Source organism: Notechis scutatus, chromosome 4, assembly GCF_049901735.1.
Source record: "Notechis scutatus isolate UNSWTSFEM ecotype Mainland chromosome 4, rNotScu1.2, whole genome shotgun sequence".
Classification (NCBI taxonomy): Eukaryota; Metazoa; Chordata; class Lepidosauria; order Squamata; family Elapidae; genus Notechis; species Notechis scutatus.
Genome location: NC_142012.1, coordinates 122820582 through 122836510, shown reverse-complemented (window position 1 = coordinate 122836510; position 15929 = coordinate 122820582). Strand labels below are relative to the sequence as shown.

Genomic DNA, 15929 nt, shown 5'->3' with positions numbered 1-15929 from the left:
ATTAAAATCGAATTCCGATTTTTGGGAATCGCCCCTCCTTTCCCCCACCCCCTTCTCCTCCTTCCCTCCCTCGGAGGCCCAGTCAGGAGTTGCTGGCGCGGCTCATTTAGTCCCGCGTTGCCTCAGGAAGGGAAAGGCAAAAGGAAGAGCCGCGGCGGCGCTTGCAACGGCAGCAGAGGCTCCTGGTTTTGCCTTTCCTTCCCGAGGCAACGCGGGACTGGAGCTGCCGCGTGGGAGCTGCGCCGGCGTAGCAACTCCTGACAGCCCCAGCTGGATACCTGAGCGGAGCCCGGGCGGTGCGAGCGGAGGCCGCTGAGCGGCAGGAAAGGGAGCTGGGCCAGCCACAGACCAGCCTCCGTGCAACACGCCGCCACCCGGCCCTGGCGAGGAAAGCAGCGGGCACTCCCGGCGCGCGGCGGGGGTCTCTTTTGTCCGGCCCCGATTTTTTTCCAGAGCGGAATATCATGCTTGAATATGGAAGTGTTTTGATGCAGTCCTTCTCTGGGAATTTTTTCCCCAAGGTCCCACTCTGTTCTACAAGTCTGGGATTTCTTATGGTCTTCAACTAAGTTCTAACTACGTCTGACTTTGCTTAGCTTTTTAAAGTTTTGGGTCAGTTATTTCTTAATAACCAATCTTTAAGCATCCTGAAGAGGTTTCAGAATATATATTTTTCAATTTATTTTTTAAATGAATCCCTTTACCCTCTATGGTTTCCTCTTCTGAAATTAAATGGCACTATGATTAATAAGTTGCACAGTTTTCAGAATATGTAAATGTTTAACTAGACAGTACTTATTTGTGTAGAAATCACTTTTCTTGATAAGTTCAACTGTGCATCTTCTAGAGAGATAATGAAAAGAAATCAAATACTAAAACTACAGTTAAAGATTTAGTTATAGGCAAATATGCTATTAAATCAAATATACTCTTGCATATATAAGATATGGAAATATCCCAAAGTCCTCTTGGATATGAAAGGATCTACAACTATTAAAATTCTATGCCAGTGAAAGCTGTGTTCTGTGATCCACATTAAAAATATGTGATCAGAACTTTCCATTGGTGGTGGTGTTGCAAAATTTCAATTTTTAAAAATGTTTTTGCACAATTAGTTCTGACTTTTGCAGACAAGAAAAGGTACAAAAAGAATCCCTTAAGTTCTGATCTACTGTTCTTCATCACTAGATGGTTTATTCAACCCTTGTATTTCATTCGGCATTTTATCACTTACCATGATTTTTCAAGCATATTTTCAAGCATATTTTCACAACTATAAAGATTTAAATCACTTGACTCTACAAAAAATCATGTTCATGAGCCATATGCTTTTGTCTAGATTTCCAAGAATTCTAGTGAGGTTCTTAGGAATAACCCATACTTTGGAGTTTTAGTGGTTTATTCCTGAGAGCACTTTCTTCCCAGAGAAAAAGAAATTCCACAACATCTCTAAGAGGTACTCAGTAATGCTTTAATACTTGAGGTTTCCTAAATATATTACTGCTGCATAAACCATTGTCCTGTCTTTTCCCTTGCCACTGTACCTATGTTTACCCTTACTCTCCCTGGATACTGTTTATAAATTATTTTAATCTATCTTTGTTCACAATAAATAGATCTTTCAGGTTTTTTCCCTTGTCTTATTGCTTTTATCTCTGAATTCTTTCTAAAATGTCAATATCTACTCACAACATAGCTATCGAAGCTCAGGGCTTCATTTTCTCCCTTTCTGTTGATGGCAAAAGCCATGGTCCTTACTGGAGAAGCGGGATTCAACCAGTGTTGCTACTGGTTCGGTGACTACATTTTGCGCGCATGTGTAAAAAAAAACTTAAGCTGTGCTGCCTGGACAGCTGAAAAGTGCTGCACGCAGGTGCGCAGCATTTGAAAAGGCTCTTTTTTCCTGCTTTTTCAACCTCAGCTGTGCCGCGCAAAGCAGCTGAGGTTGAAAAAGTAGGAAATAAAGGACAGGTAAGAGCCCAGGCGGGCAGGTGGGCCAAACAGCAGCAAACACATAACCAGTTCGGTGTCTGCTACCCTTCAGAGCTACCGGTTCTTTAGAACCAGGCAGAACCGGTAGCATCCCACCTCTGGGAGAAGCATGTAATAAATACTTCCACTATAGGCTCTAATTATACAATTGTTCTGATATACTCACAAATGTTTAGAGAGGATACATTGCTACTTGATTACAAACAGATGCTATCCATCTAAAAACATGTGAATTTTAATGCAAAGAACCCTAGGTTAGCACTGCAGAAGCTGAAATTTTGAGCAATGAACTCTTGGATTATGTAAATTGACCTCGAGGGTTGAATTTCAAAAAGGTTAAAGATAGTAGGCAGATAGGAACCACAGGGTTTATGAGATTGGAGTCCTTGCCTCTACCCCTGTGTGGACAGGTACATATGGAGGAGGGTGGCTGGGTAAAGTGACAGTCATGGGCCAATGGTAAATCCAGGAGTTGTAGGTGGGTTTGGCTTATAGCAACCCTGGAAATCTCCCTGGTGACTAGTTCCACCTACGAGTAGCTCTGAACCATATCATGCATATCTGGATACCATCATTAAAATCTTTTCATTGTTAAAAAAAACATAGTGCGGAAGAGTAGGTAGAAAAGTGGGTGGAAGTTCTGCCCATGGCTCACAGATCTTTGGAGTTAACAACAGACTCAAGCTATTATTTGTGAGGGAGGGAGGGAGGGAGAGACAGGGTGCATTCAGAAATTAAGATAGGTTAAGGAGCTCATTACAAGGACTCTGATGCTGGGCTGTTCTTTTTTTCTGGGAAGCTTCTACTCCTGCTTATAGACTGCAAGTCTGATGATCCTGAAAATTAAAATTCAGCTAAATGTTGCAACAGATTAATGGGAGAGGAAACCAAATGAAATGTGATTTGGGGCTTCCTGGGGTGGATTAACAACTCTCAGGGCTCTTAGCCCTAAAGAACACTGATGCTTTCTTTTCTTTATGTATCCATCAGTAGAATTAGCAATATGCTTACACTCTATTACTCTTACATTAAATGTGTATCTATATAATGTATGTATGCAAATACATATTGTAAGGTATTTTCTACATTATTAATGAAATATTTCCTCTTTCCTCTCTTTCTTTTTTTGTAAGTTACTTAATATGTGCAGGAGGCATCACTTATATTATTATGGCTGATTATACAGTCACCATATGTTCAGATTGGATTTGGCATTTTTGTTCTACTATCAAGTCCTTCCCAAGAACTTGGGATAGGCAGATGCTGTTATTTATTATTATTTTTGGTTACACAATCAGTCCGATGTTTAGATTAGATCTGATATTTTCATCTACCTATTGAGTCTTCCCAAGGACCTTGGATAAGCAGATGTTTGATGGTGTTAAAGTTATCATAAAAGGATGTAAGCTATTGCAAGTAAAACTGCCCTTTGCAATTGACTAATGGTGATTTTACCTTCACCAGTGGTGTTCAAGTGGTGCTCCAGATGTTTTGGAATTGCACCCAAGGTGCCTCTTTTCTTTTGGTACTATCTTTGCTTTCTTTTGTTACAGTCATTCTACTTCAATTTGTAGGTCTTTGTAGTCTGTGATTTTTTTCAATTTCTTCTCTTTTATTGTGCTTTCTCCAAGTAGTGCAAATGTTATTATCCAGACTTGTTTTTATCTTTCTTGTAAACAATTGTTAAGTCTGGGGTATTGTGAGGCAGGTACTTGTTTGTTTGATTTTTTTCAGTCCCAGAGTAGTTTACCTTCTTTGTTTTCTATTATTTTGTCTATTTTGTGGTCTCACCACTTCTAGCTTGCAGGCAAATAGTATTTCTTGCAGATACTTCAATAACCATTGTTGCTACTTTGTCATGCCATTGTTTGTAGTCAATCTGTATGATCATCTGGCAGCAGCTAACTAGATGATTCAGTGTTTCTTCAGCTTCTTGATAGTGGTGGCATTTGCTCTCTGTTACTGTCTTATTTCTAGTTTTGTATACATTTGTTTTAAGGCTTGGTCTTGTGCAATCAGAATCAACCTCTTTGCCTAATTCTTCAACTTTCCTGCTCTTAGCCATTGCCAGGTCTTGTTATTATATACTTAGCCTTTAACTTTTTTAAAGGTTTGGCCATGTAATACTTTGTCTTCCCATTTCTCTTTTCTGTTCTTCATTTGGTCTTTTCTCTAGGCCAGTTTGGCCTCTTTGGGACTCAGTAAGCCTTCCTGGTCTACTAAGATCAGTGCATCTTCTTCACTGTCCTTCAGATATTCTTGCAATGGCCTATTTTCCCCCTGTTGATGGTAAAGGTGGCACATTTGTCCAGTCCAAATTCCATTGCAATATAGACAATATTGACCAACAGTTCCATTTCAAATGGTGTTTTTTTTCCCATACAGCTTCATATTGTCCAAGTAAAGAAGGTGGAATAGCCTGGCAGATGTTTTTGATGTTTGATAACCATGGCCTGGCTTATTTAGTATTGTTGACAGAGGAATGGCAAGTAGTAATGTGATACTGGTATTTCTACTGAGCCCTATTATTTATAGATACTTGATTATTCAGTCCTGTGGCTGGGAATCAAATGTATCCTTGTAATCAATCTAAATTGCATTCAGATTGATCTTTCTTCTCTTGCAGTTGTTGATAAGTAGGTAAAGGCTTGTAGTTGTCTGGTGCCACTCCTTTTGCTGGATCAGGTAGATTTTACCAGATGTTAAGCAATCTTCAACTGCAACTTCTTGCATATGTTGTTAAGATGCTTGGCAATGAGTGGGTGTAGATCAGTTAAATGTTTCAATCAGAAACAATGCCATTCATCTTCACCTGGTGCTGATCATTTCTTGATTTTCCGTGCTCATTTCTCCACTATTCTGGCTGTTATTACAAATTGTTTCATTTCAACTTGTTTTCTATTCTTATCTATCTCCTTTATTCAAGCTATATTATTGTTGCATTTCTTTCGGTTGTGCCAAAATCGTGCCAAGAATTGCACTGTTTTTTTTTTTATCAGGTATAGGAGTTGACTAGTTCACTGCATTGTCTCCATTGATGAATTGGTAGAATACATTTCTGATTTGACTGAAATTGCAAAATCTGACACTATCTTTTTGCGATAATGGCAAATATCTTTTTGGCTATGGCTGCTACTTACTGCCTTATAATTTGCAGGGCTTCCTTAATCTTCCTTTTTTCTAGGTGATTTTTTTTATCAGGTCTTTAGTCTTCTTGTTCTTCAGCTTCTTTCTTTTCAATCTGTTCCAGCTTGCTTACACTTGATCTTAACATCCTGATCTTCTTTTCCAACCTTCCATCCAGGTGATGCAGTATATGGCTCTTTCTTTCTTTCTTTCTTTCTTTCTTTCTTTCTTTCTTTCTTTCTTTCTTTCTTTCTTTCTTTCTTTCTTTCTTTCTTTCTTTCTTTCTCTCTCTCTCTCTCTCTCTCTCTCTCTCTCTCTCTCTCTCTCTCTTTCTCTCTCTCTCTCTCTATCTATCTATCTATCTATCTATCTATCTATCTCCCTCTACCATCTATCTTCATTTATCTCAAGCCGTATTTATTTACATACATACATACATACATACATACATACATATATACACACACAAATAGATACATACATACACACACACACACACATATATGACAAACGACGAACACAATACAGAAGCCTGATGATGGCAGATGAGATTCTGCTGAAACGTTGCTACAACTTTAAAAGCACAACTATAATGATGTGGGAAAATACCCGAACAAAGCTGAATACCATACATGTAAGTACTTGCGAAAACTTAAGAATATATATATATATATATATATATATATATATATATATATATATATATATATATATATATATATATATATATATATATATACATATACACATATACATACACATATACATACACATATACATATACATATACATATACATATACATATACATATATATACATCATATACATATATATGCACGCACGTACTACCACACCAAACTGGCTCTCTAATGTAGGCATCCCTTCTTACAACTCTTCCATGTCTTCGCTGTCATTCGACCATGGTATTGTTGCCACAATCCTAATGCTTTATTCATCCAATAAGTCCATCTTGCACTGCACTTTCATATACAGTAGGCTACAGTTCCCATCCTCTTTGGCAACTATGCCCTTTGAATGGAAAAGGAGAGTTTCCTCATGTGCAGGGAAAACTGCAGTTCTCCTTCTAGCCAGCTGCAGGCCCTAGAGGGTCAGCCCATCGTTCTTCGTGAGGCCAAGAAGGGTGGTTCTGTAGCTCTGCTCTGTGTGTGACGACAGTCAGATTTCTAGCAGCAGCAGAAGCCCAGATCATTCTGTTTTCAAACAGCACCGTTCACTGTGTATCCAAAGCCAGAGCTTCCCTGTAGCTAAATCCTCTCGCCAGAGCTGGACAGCCATCAATAGTGCTTGGTTAATTAATTTGATGGGAACAGCAGGGAGCGCCGTTTGCACTTAGTGAAGTTCCCAGAAACTTCCAAGCTCATCTCTGTAATTGGCCTCATAAATTTGAGGAAAGAGAGAGCTCAGCAAAGCACACGGGTAGGAGAAGGGGGAGCAGCATGCCGTAGCGGCCTTAGTTAATTTTATTGGAGAAATCCATCTTCCCTTCCCCTGCCGCTTCTTCTCCCTCCTGATTTGCCTAATCATGATAAACTCCCATTCATATGTGCACCTACTGCACAGCGATTCGCCACCTTAAAATATTGACTCATGAATATTAAGCACCCTCATTAACATGCAAAAACAGCGGATGCTATACCTTCTCTGTATCAGAGCACTTGTAATTAAAAACTGAGCCAGTATGGGGGCCTTTGATACAACAAACCGAGGGTAACTAGGACCGCCCCTCCGGGAATAACACATTTCTCACCATATCGCTGATATTCTCAAAGGCTTCGCACAGCCAGGAGCAAAGCCTGAGTCCTTGAAACTGGGGTAATTAAAGGCTACATCCCTTGTGATATTATCATATCACTGCAGTAGAATATGAATGTGCTTTAAAAACCCTAGTATGTGCATGAAAGATGTCTTTACAGGACAGTGAGAAAGTGATTATGCTGCTGCAAGATGGTGCATACCTCACTTTCGAAAACCACGCGTTTCACCTAATGTAACCTATTCTGTCTGGCACCAGGGTGAAACCGTCCAAATCCCAGGATGTTCTTTTTCCCATTTCCTGATATGATTACTTATAAATATGCAATCTTTGGCCATTACCCATCAATCACTGGGGCGTATAGGCTTATTTAAATGGGTTAAGGTTAGAGTTGCCAGTTGGCCATTCATTTCTTATGTTCCCTTCTCCAGCTACCTACTCCACCAAGCTTTCCTTGTTTCTGGAAAAGTAGATGGCAACTGGAGAGCCAGTTAAGCACCAGGCCAGTTCTCACGTTAGACCCAAGGCCAGCTGAGTGACTTTAGGCCAGTCATTGTCTCTCAGCCCTAAGAAGCAGGCAATAGCAAATCACTTCTGAAAAACCTCACCAAGAAAACTGAAGGGACTTGTAGTGCCAGGAGTCAACAGGAGCTTGAAGAGACAAAAAACAATAAAAAGAAACCAACTATGAGACGGTGTTCAAGTCCTTTTGCCTTAATTGTTGGGATGCATGTAGGCAAGTCAAAGTCTAACACAGCTTGCTTGGTCCAACAGCCCAAGAATTTATGAAGAACCTTGCCAAAGTCGTTGGCACTGTGTAAGAAGCAGTAACTTGGGAGCTGTGACTGGAGATTTGTTGTCTTAACAATTAAGGGGACTTGAGATTTTACCCCTGCAACCTTTTTAGCCACTTAACCTACTTGACCTGGCCAGCAGTGCCCAATAATTTCCCCCTCTCTTTCCTGTCTATCTGTTTTCCATTCTTGGCTCTGACAGCATGCCTACTTTATGATCAATGATTTTTCATTTGCTGGGAAAGTGGCACAATAACAGAGTTTACAGACTCGTTGCCTTGCTAGTCAAGCAAGACAATAACTCAGCATTTTGTCATCACAGGAAATGGGGCTGATGAAGGCTGCTGCAATATTTCTGATGGGTCCCCCGTCTCAAAGCAAATGTGTTACTGGGGTATCATTCTCCTATTTAGGCCGTGGCGCAATAATAAAGCTCAGCAGCTTAATGTATTTGCTGACTTTTGTATGATTATGCAGGTTTGTACACGCTCATGTGTATGAGTGTGTATTGACGCACACACTTTCATGTTTCTAGATGGAAGGATAGACTGCTAGAAACAAAGGGTCTCAATAAAACAATATTCCTTTTATTAATTCATTCAAAGTTCGTGGATATCAGCTCTGCCCCATTATTCCACCATATTTATGGCTGCTTATCAAAGTAACATCAAATCAAAGTGATTGAAAGAGAGATTATCGAATGAAATCCAGTTATTTGATTCCTTGAAACAAATCATGAGTTGAATCGAACATAACTATTGCCTGTTGATTTAGGGCATCTTTCTTAATTTCATTTGTTCCTGGAAAAAAAAAAAGATTTAGATTTGGGAATATTAAAGAGGAGATTAATTTCTGTTGAAATGAAAGTATAATTCCTGGAACTCTAAAAGAGTACCCTATGTAGTGTAGATATTAGTAGTCGTTTTATGGCTAGAGAGTTTTTCTAATTGGAAATTGTCAAAAAAGTTACCCTTTTTGGTATTTTTTTTTCAATTTTAGCATTATAGAAGATAGGGTATTAATACAGTTATTTAAATGGAGAGAATGGGAGTAGAATTATTAAACATCCTTTATTGGGGAGGTTGTTGGTTTTTTGTTTTTTTTAGTAAAATGGTACTTTAAAAATAGCTAAAAATCATATTGTTTAAAATTGCAGTGGCATTTTAAATTTTTTTAAAAATAAGCAGAAAGATATAGAAAATCATGATAAGGTGAGACACTTCTCCAAGAAATTTACTAAAGATTTGAGTAGGATAGACAATTGATACTATATTACTATATATATGAGTAGTATATATTTATACTCCTGCATGAAAATCAGTCATTTGAATTTATTCTCATATGACTTACTTATTATCATTTTGAGATTGAAATGAGTTTGGTTTTTGTTTTGGATAGCCTACACTGGAATCAATCAGAGTTCTCTGGATTTCTGAGAACCTCTAAGCAATCCTTGGCATCTTGGCAATGTGTTTCTTCTGGGGCTCCATGGAATGAGGGACTCGGCTTCCAATGTGGTGGTTGTTTTTGGACAACCCCATGAAGAGGTATTGGGCAACTGTTATTGCACCATAGGTCTTCGGCCTCAGCAATATACCAAGAACCTATTTGTGCTATTTAGTACAGTAACAACATTGTTTCTTGATTATCTAAAGTTTTCATCTGAAATATCATTCTGTCTGGGTGTTTCTTAATGCTCATAAAGTAGTAAACCTAAATTGGTGTTTACAACTGGTAAAAGGAACTGAAATCTAGATAAGATAAAACCACTGTTGACCTATGTGTCAATGAGCTCAATGTTCTGAAAGGGCTAGACCAGAAATGCCCAGTCCTTGGGGGCATCTGGAATCTTGAAAACATGATATGAGCTGCCCTTCATTAAAAAAAAAGTCTGCCATTTCAGCCTAGCCAGTCATAAACATTACTAGATGACACGCTCTTTAGTTTTCTAGGAGGCTTCCTGTCAGGCTCATTGTACATACATTTTGGATACATCCCAACGCAGTCCTGAGCTGCAGCAGCTCACCATTGTTAGTTTTCAAAGAACAGCAGTGGTGCTTATCTTGGGAATAAATATATATTTTTTCACAACAATAGTTTTCTATATCAACTTTGCAAATGAAAAGCATCTAAAGCCAGAGGAGACAAGAAAACTGGGGTGAGGAAGGGAGTGTCATCTATAAAATCACATCAGTGCTTATGAAAATAGCATTGAAGGCTGCATGTCTCATTTGCAATTTGGTAATAGCCTCACATCTATATTTTTAGACAGATGGAAAAAACATTTTCATCAGTGTTGTCTTGTTTTCTGGTATGAGCCATTCCCAGAATTGTTGGGCCTAATTTCTGACCCAATTATCAACATGTTGGTTGGAAATTGAGAATTGGGATATACGATAGCAAACTTATATCAAGGAGCATTAAAGGGAAGAGATTTAATTTAAAATGCAATGATAAAATGTTATGGAATCAGGTTATTTCAGTATTTCAAGTACTTTATGATCCAACTCCAGCCTTAAAGTGACTTGGAGTGTTTACTACCTGGTTGTGTCCTAATGTGAACAACTTTTGCATTAGACACTGCAACTGTGATTGTGTTGTTTGCAAAACTGACCCAACTGGTTTTTGCTAAGAATTTTACTTCAGGGAAGTTTGAGGTACACTATTTACGCCGATTTGTGAAATTTGAACTCAGGCTTATACATATTTGACTGACTTCTCTTCCATCCTACTCTTTCTTTCTTTTTAGTTCAGGAAGGGAGCAAAGCTTTAGACAAATGTTCCAGAAACTGAGTGACTGGGGGAGAGAGAAAACAAGAGTGCAATCAGTGTTGTTATATAGACATATCAGGATTTTTTAAAAAAAAATATACACACAGTATTTTGATATTTTGGAGTAAAAACAAAAACAAAATGTTCCTGGATGATGAGAGGAGAAGGAGGGACGCTAAGGACAACTAATGCAGTGGCTTCTTTCTTCCTCTACAAAATATCAGCAGCAGCAGATTCCCACTTGGAAGATTCCTGAAATTTGTTTATTTTCTTTTGTTCCCTCCAATCATTTCTGATTCTTGGAAACTGTCTGGACAAGTCACTCCAGTTTTCTTGGCAACGTTTTTCAGAAGTGGTTTGCTACTGCCTCCTTCCAGTTTCCGTCTTGGTGCAGTAGGCTACTACATCAAACTACTCTCTTGTTTATTTACTTTTCTTCAAGTAATACTCTGGCTTGCAATCATTTAGATGAAATATATGGTAAGATGAAATATAAATAATAATTCATTCATTAAACAATTCATTGCTGACTATAGTTCAGATGCTCAAGGGAGCAAGAGGATACTGAACATTCAATTCTTCGGAAACCTGTTGTATTTGTCTAGCTAAAGAAAATGTTGGTATTGATACAGGAAACATTGACAAAAGGAAGATAAAACTTGGTCTGATGCATAAAAGGATCGCTGGGAATCAGGTGGAATACAAATTTAATATATTATTATATATTTGCAAGTCAAGGTATTGCATTTCCCCCCAATTATTTTTCCTCAATCCTAGTATCACCCAATATAGTAGCATCAATGCCTTTCTTCTTTTCAATACCAGTTATTTAAGGCATGTTATGAACAGGATACCATTTGTCTAGACCCGTCATGGTGAACCAGCACGTGGACCAGAAGGGGCATGGAGAGTTATGTCTCAGGGCATGCCAGCCGGTGCCCATTGCTCTCCTGGTTTCCGGTGCACGCATGCGCGCCATCAGCTGGTCTTCATGCATGGATGCGTGCTAGAAACTGAAAAACCAGGTGGCCAGCACACATGGGCTCCCACTTGTGTGTGCTGTGGAGATGCTCCTGGTTTCTGGCACATGTGCGCCATAGAGCTGCTCTTCCGCTTCTGTTTTGGCACTCAATGCTGAAAAGGTTTGCCAACACTGGTCTAGACCTTCAAGTCCCATTAGATCTTGACCTCCTCATTTTACAAACCCTTCTCAACTTAAAAGTCCCAGTAGTTTTTATATTGGAATCCAAACCTCTAGCAAATCAGATAATTATTTTTAATTACACCATAATATAATTATACCGTAAGTCAAAGTCTTAATTATTATTATTATTGAGTGGATTTTCTGTAAAATTCTAATAACAAATTTTGCATGTTAGCAGGTTGCATCACTTATCATTATTACAAATGCGTGTGAATAAATGGGACAACAGCAACTTGCTGGAAGATCCCACAAACAGTATCCAACACTCTCTCTTTCATCTAACGTCTAGATCAGGGGTGTCAAACTTGTGTTGTCATGGTGGTGTCATGTGGATGTATCACAACTTTCTCCCCTTTGCTAAACTGGGCGTGGCGGTGGCCAGCATGTGACGCATCTGGCCCATGGGCCACGAGTTTGACAGCCATGGTCTAGATGAATTATAGATATATTGGTAGAATGAAAAAAGAAGCAAGCCACACAGAAGTTCTTAGAGTATTATTAATGTAGAGGGTCTCCAATGCACACCCAACTTTATTAACCTCTAGACTTCTGACTAGTTTGTAAAAGGGTAAGAATCTATCATGAAGCTAAAAGGAGATTTCTGCTCCTTCACCTCTACCCAGCGATGCATCTTGCTATGCATCGTAACCTTTCTTGGGGATTAAAACCAAATCCAAGGTGACGCCAAAAAGAAATTTCTCGCAATTTGGTGTCCACCAGAGGGAAATAGAGGACAAGGCAATGCCTAGTCAGTACTATAATAGCAACTGGCTTCTCTCAACACATCATGTTGCTTATTATAGAAGAACTAGAGCCCTTTTGATGAAAATCAAGCTGCAACAGTCATAGGCACATTTATATTATCATCAGCAGGATTATTTTGAGTGTTCCATGCTCAGGAATATAAGACAAGAAAACATGAATAATTTAGCAAGCTCGAGAATGAATCTGAAGTGGGGAAAATCAATGCCTAAAATTGGAGCTGCAAGAACCACTAAGTTTTATTTTCTTCAGCCTGTTCTCATAGGAGTTTATGGGTGTCTTCCATTTCTCTTGCGCCAAGAGCAATGCAAGTGTGACTTTGACTCTTACCAACCTGCTTCAAAGAGAACAAAAGTACCTTGCTCGTGTATGTAGCACAGTGAGCAAACAAGGGAGGCCTCTCTTCTTGTCTTTATTCAAAACAACATGTCTCTTCCTACATTTTCTCTTCCTGCATGGTTCATACTTAAGGCAGAGAATTGATATATGGCCATTATTAGCAGGTAGTAGCAAAATTCAGTTTTTTGCAGATCTTCTATCAGCAGCATCTACAGTACAGTGAATTGCAATTATGGCAAGACAATCACACATGGTGATATCATCATGTCAATGCCAGAACCCTATGCTTTTCTCCCACACCTGACACAAGTATATAAGTCATGGCATTTGTGTGATGATGGCCTCATACCTATTTTGTTATTCCCCTCTCCATCCCTTCTCCCGAGGCCTTGATGTCTACTTCAGCTAATTAGCTAGTGTGACCCAAGATTCAACCGCATGGATAAGTCGGTGAGCTTGCTGATAAATAAAACTCCTCCTCTCGTCATATATTGGTAGCTTTGCAGTAAGAACCAGGCAAGAGCAGTAAAAAAGAACACATGGACCGGTAAACGTCTACTTATTTATATCTTGCTTTTATTATTTTTATAAATAACTCAAGGTGAACTTACTGTAGCTAATACTCCCTCCTCCTACTGGCCCCACAACAACAGTCCTGTGAGGTGGGTTGGTCGGAGAGAAAGTGACTGGCCCAGTGGTGGGATTCAAATTTTTTTTACTACTGGTTCTGTGGGCATGGTGTGACTTGGTGGGCGTGGCAGGGGAAGGATACTGTAAAATCCCCATTCCCTCCCCACCCCTCGAACCTGCTTTCCAGCTCCGTTCTCCTGTGCAGGGCAACAAAAGAAGAGCCAGCCGATCAGCTGGGACTCAGGAGGCAGAGAATAGGGAGTGGGGCCAGTCAGAGGTGGGATTGGCTGGTTCTCCGAACTACTCAAAATTTCCTCTACCGGTTCTCCAGAACTGGTCAGAACCTGCTGAAGACCACCTCTGGACTGGCCCAAAGTCAGCCAGCCAACTTTCATGTCTAAAGCAGGACTAGAACGCACTATCTCCCTAGTTTCTAGCCGGGTGCCTTAACCTTAACCAAGTAGTTGGTTGACTATGAAAGACAGGTGCTGTAAGAAAAATAACAAAAATAACAAATGATCACTGAAATAATACAGAATTGGTTTAATAAACTGTATCCAGGTTTCTTTCTATTTGCCTAACTGAGCAGAAGGCAGATGATCCAAGGACATTACAGGTAGTCCTCAAGTTATGACCACAATTGAGCCCCCAATTTATGTTGCTAAGTGAAACATTTGTTATGAGAGTTTTGCCTCATTTTATGACTTTTCTTGCCAGAGTTGTTAAGTGAATCATTGCAGTAATTAAGCTAGTAACATGGTTTTTAAGTGAATCTGGCTTCCCCATAGACTTTGCTTGTCAGAAGGTCCCAAAAACTGATCACATGACCCCAGGACCCTGCAACCGTCATAAATATGAACCATCTGAATCATCTGAATTTTGACATGTGACCTTGGAGATGCTGCAATGGTTGTAAGTGTGAAAAACGATCATGTCACTTTTTTCAGTGTCGTCGTAACTTTGAACAGTCACTAAATGAACTGTTGTAAGTAGAGGACTACCTGTACTTGCCAATGTATTCTGCTCCATCCCCTCACTCAGCTAAGAAAATATCTATGTTACAAACGTACCTGAGCATTTTGTAACTTTTGTTATAAAGAATTGTGGAACTTGTAGTTTGACAAGAAAACTGCAAATTATTTATCAGGGAATGGATGTTTAACTCACAGTTCTTTTCTTGGAAAGGAGAAATTATTGTTAAGGCAGTTTATTACTGTCTTTTAGATGCATTTGGTATTTCTTGTTTCTTGTGTTCCTTTTTAGAATTATAGCAGCTCTTTGTGTACAGGAGTGACTTCAGAAATAAGTAACAAGGATGCATTTGTATTTTATTAGGAACCCTTTACCTTTCATTTTTCAAGTTTTAAAATGGAGCCGTGTGATCCACATAAACCTTTTTTTTGAAGCTTTTCTCTCTCCACAGGACAGTTTTGAGCAATGAATCACCATCAACTTGCACACTTTTCGCACTGACAGTGAAGATGCAATCCCCCATTTTGGGCTGCTTTACAAGTGACCTTCCTTCCCCAATCCCCAAATCTATTTCTCTGCAAACGTATCATTGATTTATGGAAGGTGCCAATCTACAGCGACCCTGTCTGCTGTGTAATAACCAAAGACAATTTGGGGTCAATTGCATTAGGGTTAGTGAACGGGCAATGTATGAAAATCACTAAGGTACGTACGCACTATACCTGTTTTCTCCAGCTGTTGCTCTTCAGAAATGAGGACTGCAACCCTCCCAGGCAGTATCTGGAGCTGGAGATAATGGGACATCTAGAGAGCATAAGGGTACAAAAGAGTGTCCTTCAGGAAAAGCTTTCCACTCCACTGATCTCAATGGCTTTGACTTTGTACTAACAGAGTGCTCTACAGCAGGGGTCCCCAACCGCCGGTCCGCGGACCGGTACCGGGCCGCGGAACAAGCCTTACCGGGCCGCTGGTTGCTGGGCGCCGCCATCTTTTTTTGGTAAAAAAGTGCTTCCGGTGAGCTTTTCCGGGTAGAAAGCTCACCGGAAGCACTTTTCATCAAAAAGATGGCGGCGCTCAGCGCTCGTGAGCTTTTCCGGGTAGAAAGCCATTTCTACCCGAAAAGCTCACCGAGCGCTGGCGCCATCTTTTTGGCGAAAAAGTGCTTCCGGTGAGGTCACCGGAAGCACTTTTTCGTCAAATGGCGGCGCCCACTTGACGCCGGTACCGGGCCGCGGCGCCCAGCTGATGCCAGAACCGGGCCGCGGCGTCGAAAAGGTTGGGGATCACTGCTCTACAGGACCATGGAAGGAGGCGGTGGGGACAGGCGGGGAGGTGTCAAACGATCTATTCAGTGACATATTTCCAGACATCATACAACCATGTCATAACAATTGTACATGCAGGCACTATATTTTGGGGCATGCAATACAAGCACCAATTAGGGGAAATCTGATTTCTATTTATATATACCTGAATAGGACAAGGACCCCCCCCCCCTCCCCAACACATACACCTATGTGTTTACGTAACTGCCACTTATCTGCTGGCTCTTTGGAATCAGAA

General features: G+C 40.0%; 1 long non-coding RNA gene across 3 annotated transcripts in view; it reads right to left on the bottom strand.

Annotated features, from left to right (window-relative positions):
* The window catches only part of LOC148130891 (uncharacterized), a 32090-nt gene that overhangs the window by 3254 nt on the left and 12907 nt on the right, over nt 1–15929 (bottom strand). For 2 of the 3 annotated variants that reach the window (XR_015749427.1, XR_015749426.1), the window contains exon 3: nt 15089–15170. The exons of the other annotated variant lie outside the window; for it this stretch is intronic. This is a non-coding gene — a long non-coding RNA (uncharacterized LOC148130891). The remainder of the gene's footprint in view (nt 1–15088; nt 15171–15929) is intronic. 3 annotated transcript variants of the gene reach the window in all.